We start from the raw sequence: 5,613 nt of genomic DNA on the forward strand, positions 1-5,613 counted from the left end.
GTGAAGGGGTAGGGGTGTCTCGATTCTCTTTTGGTTGGAGGGGTAGGGGTAGGGGAAGGGCCAGATAGCCCTTCAAACGAAGATTTTTCGGGACCACACTTCAAACGAAGGGGTATGAATTATCTCAGCGTAAACCGGCTTCAGGGGCAACATGGCTGCCCGAGCGAACTAAAAGACACATAAATGTAAGCATTTTTGGCATTAATAAAGATTTTAACGAAAAGTAATCATTTGTTTTATGTTACATTCAATCGTGAGTTCATATTTATGGTCATGTTACTCAAAGAAATGTTTGCAAAAAATCGCTAATATTTGCTAACTAACGTCATATCATTATAGACTGCACGATAGTGCCACAACATATTTTCAATGTCTGATCAGGACGAGAACCACCATAGACATTGAGGGGGGCTAGTATTTCAATAATTAGAAATCGCTAAACCCTTTTCTCAAATATTGCCAATTCGAGAGAGAGAGAGAGAGAGAGATGAAAGTTGCGCGTATGCGCGTCTGTGGAATTCTCTTTTTAGAGTGAGTTTACTTAAAAAAACAGCGATTTTATCCTCTCGTTGCTGGACCCCTTGACACTCTGTTTCAAGGGACAAGGGGAAGGGGTAGGCGGAGGGGTAGGGGAAGGGGAAGGGGTATAAAATAGAATTGGGATTGGGCCTTACATCACCCTCTACTGTCAGAAATGAGAAATGCATCCCATCTGCCCAGAAGTGGGGAAACGTGTCCACTCTGGGGAAGAAAAATAAATGACCAGAAGTGGGATATCAAAAGCAGATAAATTACATAAAAATATAAATTTTTAATCACTTCACTAGAGCAACAGAAACCACCTATTCTTATTAAACTGACCAATCAGAATGGATATTCAAATTACGCACTGTTGTTCGCTTCCATGCAAAAGTCAGCAGAAAAATATTGTAGAGATGCTAAATTAAATTAGTCTCCTTTATCATTCCTTATCCGAGGTTTCTTCTGTATCCTTATTATCAGAGGTATCTTTCAGAATTATGTTAGTATGCCATTAAACCTGCTAGCTGGTAAAACAGCAAGTTCAAGAGAAACTAAAATTTAGCCGAAATATAAATTAATGAAGTATGTGGCTGAAATGGGCTCTCCATTCATGTATAAATGTATGTATAATGATTTTATGTATATGGCATTGTGTGATTTGTTCCATCAATTTAATATATTGACAAGTGCTGTGCTGATGAGTGGAAAGATTCCAATATATAAACGTGCTGCAAACAAGATTGGTTTGATTAGTATTAATTTACATTTCAGCCTCCTTGAAAAATTCCCTCACTGGCTGCCACTGTACCTTAGTCATATATTAAAATTCAGTATTGAAAATAAACCATTGTGGCAGCTTAATGGACTCAACACAGATATTATGTGCTGGAGAGGCATTTACCACAGATCGTGTGTGATGTGAAAGTGCACAGTGAATAGGTGCAGGGCAGGTATGTCAGTGCTGATGCTAATAGGTTGTCATGGAAACAGACACTGGGGATATTGTCATGATGAGTGTGTGCTGTACTGAGATTTTCGTTGCACAAACCAGCATTGGACAGTCACTGGGACTGGTGTGAGTTTTGCAGTGCTCACTTTGATGAGCTGCTGTTTTGGTTCAGGTGTGTTCTGTCCACATGGTTTGATGGATAGATTGGAATCGGAGTCCTGTAGCAGCAGACTATTATGCTGCAAAGAAAAAACAACCATGCAATGCAAGAAAAGTCAGTGTAGGCTTCCCATTCTCAGTTGAGATGGGACATTACTGTGTGCAGCAAGCTGTTCCTGCCGATGACCTTGACAAGGGTTGACTGGTGGCAAAGGTTTGCCTCTTGCAATCCAAATAGCCTTTTTTGTAGCTCTGACACAATTAGCTAAAAATAAAGGTTCCAAAAGGGCGTTTTTTTCACTGAAAAAAGGTAACCTAAAAATGGAAGCATCTAAGTAGACTGGTTTTATTCAGGTTAAAAATATTATTACTGAACCAACTTATATAAATTAATTTATATTAACAAAACTAATATTTATGGGTTAAATCAGGGAACAATACGTTCTTAAAGTAACAATCGAAAGTTACCAATTTTTACTGTGCTGCGATGAAATATAAGAAACATTTTTGGTTCCCCAAAGAACGTTTTATTAAAAACAGTTCTTCAAACAGGAACCTTTTTCTATTATAAAAAACCTTTCGTGCAATAGACAAGTTCTAGATGTTTAAGGTTCTTCAAGGAACCATCAATAAAAATAAAAAAAAACTAATAATGTTAGTAAAAGTTTTTGCAATGTGTAAATTTGTCACGTTTTTTATAATAAAATGTGTTTTTTTATTTAAACTGGAACCAATTAAAAAAAAAATCTGCTAGTTCTCAATTTATTTTCTAGTATCTTAGTTCTGTTTATCAGATACAGCAGACTAGAGAACCATTGTAAAAGCATAACTGAAAAAATGCAGTAAAACCTTGTGGCAATCTAATGATCATTCACTTGCTCTGGAGATAAAAATTTTGTATGACATCAAGTGTTTGACATCAAGGATGTGTCTGTTGCATGGATCATATTTTAGTCTCTCAAGGGATTTACAATTTTGTGATTAAAAAACATTTTTATTTTATTTTATTATTTTATTTATAATTGTCACGAATCCGGTCTATGAACTTCAGTTCACCCATCACCAGAGGTCACCCGCTCACCACATGGACTCTCACACTACACAGACTGTTACACTATACCCTGGACTACATTTCCCATCATCCATTGCTCTGATTGCACACAGCTCTAACCAATCACACGCTTACCTGAAAGCTATTACACACACTATATAACATCCACCCAGATCCTGCTCATGTCGCCGAGTATTGTCTGCGTTTATTACTATTCTAGTGATAGCACTCTACGGAGCCAGTTCCAGTTTTCCTAGTTTAGTCATAGTCTCGCCTTGCCTGTTTTCCTGTGTTCAGATTCTTGCCTGTGTTTTCGGATTACCCTTTTTGTCTTGCTGTTTCGGACTCTTGTTTGCCCCTGCTTGGATTATTGCTATGTAGCTGGATTATCTCTCTTTGCCTTGCCCTGTTGGATATTGTTCACCGTCGATCGACCCACGCTTGTTTACTGGACTGCTCTTGTGTTTTGCCTGTACCATACCTGTTCGCTGGTGTTTCAACCCTGCCTATGTTTGTGACCACGTCTTTTAATAAAAGCTTTGCACATGGATCCGCACGTCTCATGTTCTGGTTACTCCGTAACAATAGCAAACCCAAGGGCCCCCCTTCATATTAGCGTATCTTGGTGCTACAACGTTTTCTACCACAGTAATAATTCTTTATTTATTTATTTTATTTTTTTATCACATCTCCAACACACTGAGATACAATGAGTATGTTTAATAAAAGCTTTGCAGATGGATCCGCACGCCTCTCGTCTCGTCGGTTCCGTAACAATAATCAGCTAGTCATGATCCATCAATTCCAGGACAGTCAGAATGATCAACATGTTAGATGAATTGCTATCTTTATCTTCAAATAATCTGAAGAAATACTTAAGAAATATTAAAACTACACATCATTTTTTATTTAATGGTTTTACTTATTAACGTTACAGACCCATAACATTCGCTGGTGCATAATGTGTGAGAATGAGTGTGTGTGTAAGAGCCCAGGTTTATATAATTAATCTTGATCTTGAACTGTAAACCCGAACAGTACTAACTTTCTTAAACATTGTAGTAGAGCTCGGCAGTTCCCCAGTACTTTGCCACATTTTGAATGCTAATTTAGCGTCAATGCATAGTGTAATGTTAACATTAGCTGGCAGGTTTTTTTTTTCAGTCAACACAGTCCTTTTTAAGTTAAGTTTATGTTTTATGTTAGTGCTGTTTATGCTCTGGTAAATGTAATTTTATTCCTACATGTATGTGAATAAGTAAGGCTAAGGCTAATACAAAGACATCAAGTTAACAAGACACTGGATATTAAGTTAACTAATGAAATCTGCAAGCTTGTAGTAAACCTTTACAAACTTTCTTTGCTTGCAGGCTGAACAGGTTGCGTGCTGAACGTGCCTCAACAATTAAGGTAACTCTATTGAGTTGAAATGCAAGTTGTGTGATGTCTCGTCTTTCTCTTTTCTAAATCCATTATTGGTTATATACTTGTGTTTGTTTGTGGTTTTCTAGGTTTGTGCTGAGTTCCACTGTATCACAGAAAGCGACATGCACCAGCAAGATTTCAGAGATGCTGCATGACATTTTAAATGTTTATGTTCTTCAGGTGAGTTTAATCTAAATGACTACCTCCATCACTATCTTAACTGTATGTAAAAGAAAGTTAGCTTGCTTGTTTAACATGTTCATGTTTGCTTTGTCATTGAAGGATGTACATGATGTCAACATGAAATGCACTGTTGCCATTCATGTTGTGTGAGGAGGACCCAGAGTTCTTCAAGACTTGAAATGTAAGTATTCAGTGCATCAACAGAACTGCTAGTATCAGTAAATGCAATTGTCTAGTTTTAGTCTAGTGATATAAGCTAATTATTAACAAGATGTATATATACAGTGGGTACGGAAAGTATTCAGACCCCCTTACATTTTTCACTCTTTGTTATATTGCAGCCATTTGCTAATATTTAAGAGACGTGTTTTTTTTCCGAATTAAGTATAAACTCTGGATCAAACCCCAAGTTGACATAAAACTATTTGTCTCTTGTTTGTGAAAGTAGAAACATAAATATTGTGTGTTCATATTAAACAGCGAGCTTCTTGATTAAGAGCTCTCAAGGCCTTGTTCAATGAAGCTTTGACTTTTTTTGACTATTTTTCATTTTTATGTACATAAGTTGGAAAAAAAGCTTTGAAATCCATTTCCACAAGTGGGCTGGGATGAAACAACTTTCCACTGATTGGTCAACTAAAGATTAACCTGTGCCATCATCCTTCCTTTCTCAGTTCTATGCAACAAAATAATAGTCCTCCAGTGTTGCAGTTTATTGCATTCTTAAATTCTTGAAGAATGCAGTAAACTACAAGTGTTTATTGCAACTACATGCCTTCTTTCTCTCATCAAACAGACTAAGGAATGCTTTGACACAAACCTTACTGGCGCAGTGCCTAGACAGGACTTTCTTTTGTGTTGGCAACCTTTCTGTGCCAGAGAAATACTAACTGTTTATTTATGAATTATTAATGCATCTTGCTGTTACGGGGCGACAGAGATGTGAGACGTGCGGATCCATCTGCATGCTTTTATTTAAGAGACGTGGTCATAACAGGCATGGGTCAAACAATGGCAAACCGGTACAACACAGGCAAGACAAAGAGTAATCCTAGGACAAGCATGGGTCATCGATCAGCGAACGTAATCCAGAGGGCTTGACAAAAGGGGTAATCTGTAAACACGAGCAATAGTCAAAGGACCGGAAAACAGGGAAGGCAAAACTAGACTAAGACTAGGACTTAGAAATAAACAATGGCTAACGAAATGGCTCCGTAACGTAGCTATCACTGACTAGCAATATGCGCATACAATACTCTGCGATCTAAACGAGGAAGTTCAGGGCTTATAAAGCGTGTCTGATTGGATTCAGCTGTGTGTGTGT

Source organism: Sinocyclocheilus rhinocerous, unplaced genomic scaffold (assembly GCF_001515625.1).
Source record: "Sinocyclocheilus rhinocerous isolate Xijiao unplaced genomic scaffold, SAMN03320098_v1.1 scaffold369, whole genome shotgun sequence".
Taxonomy (NCBI): Eukaryota; Metazoa; Chordata; class Actinopteri; order Cypriniformes; family Cyprinidae; genus Sinocyclocheilus; species Sinocyclocheilus rhinocerous.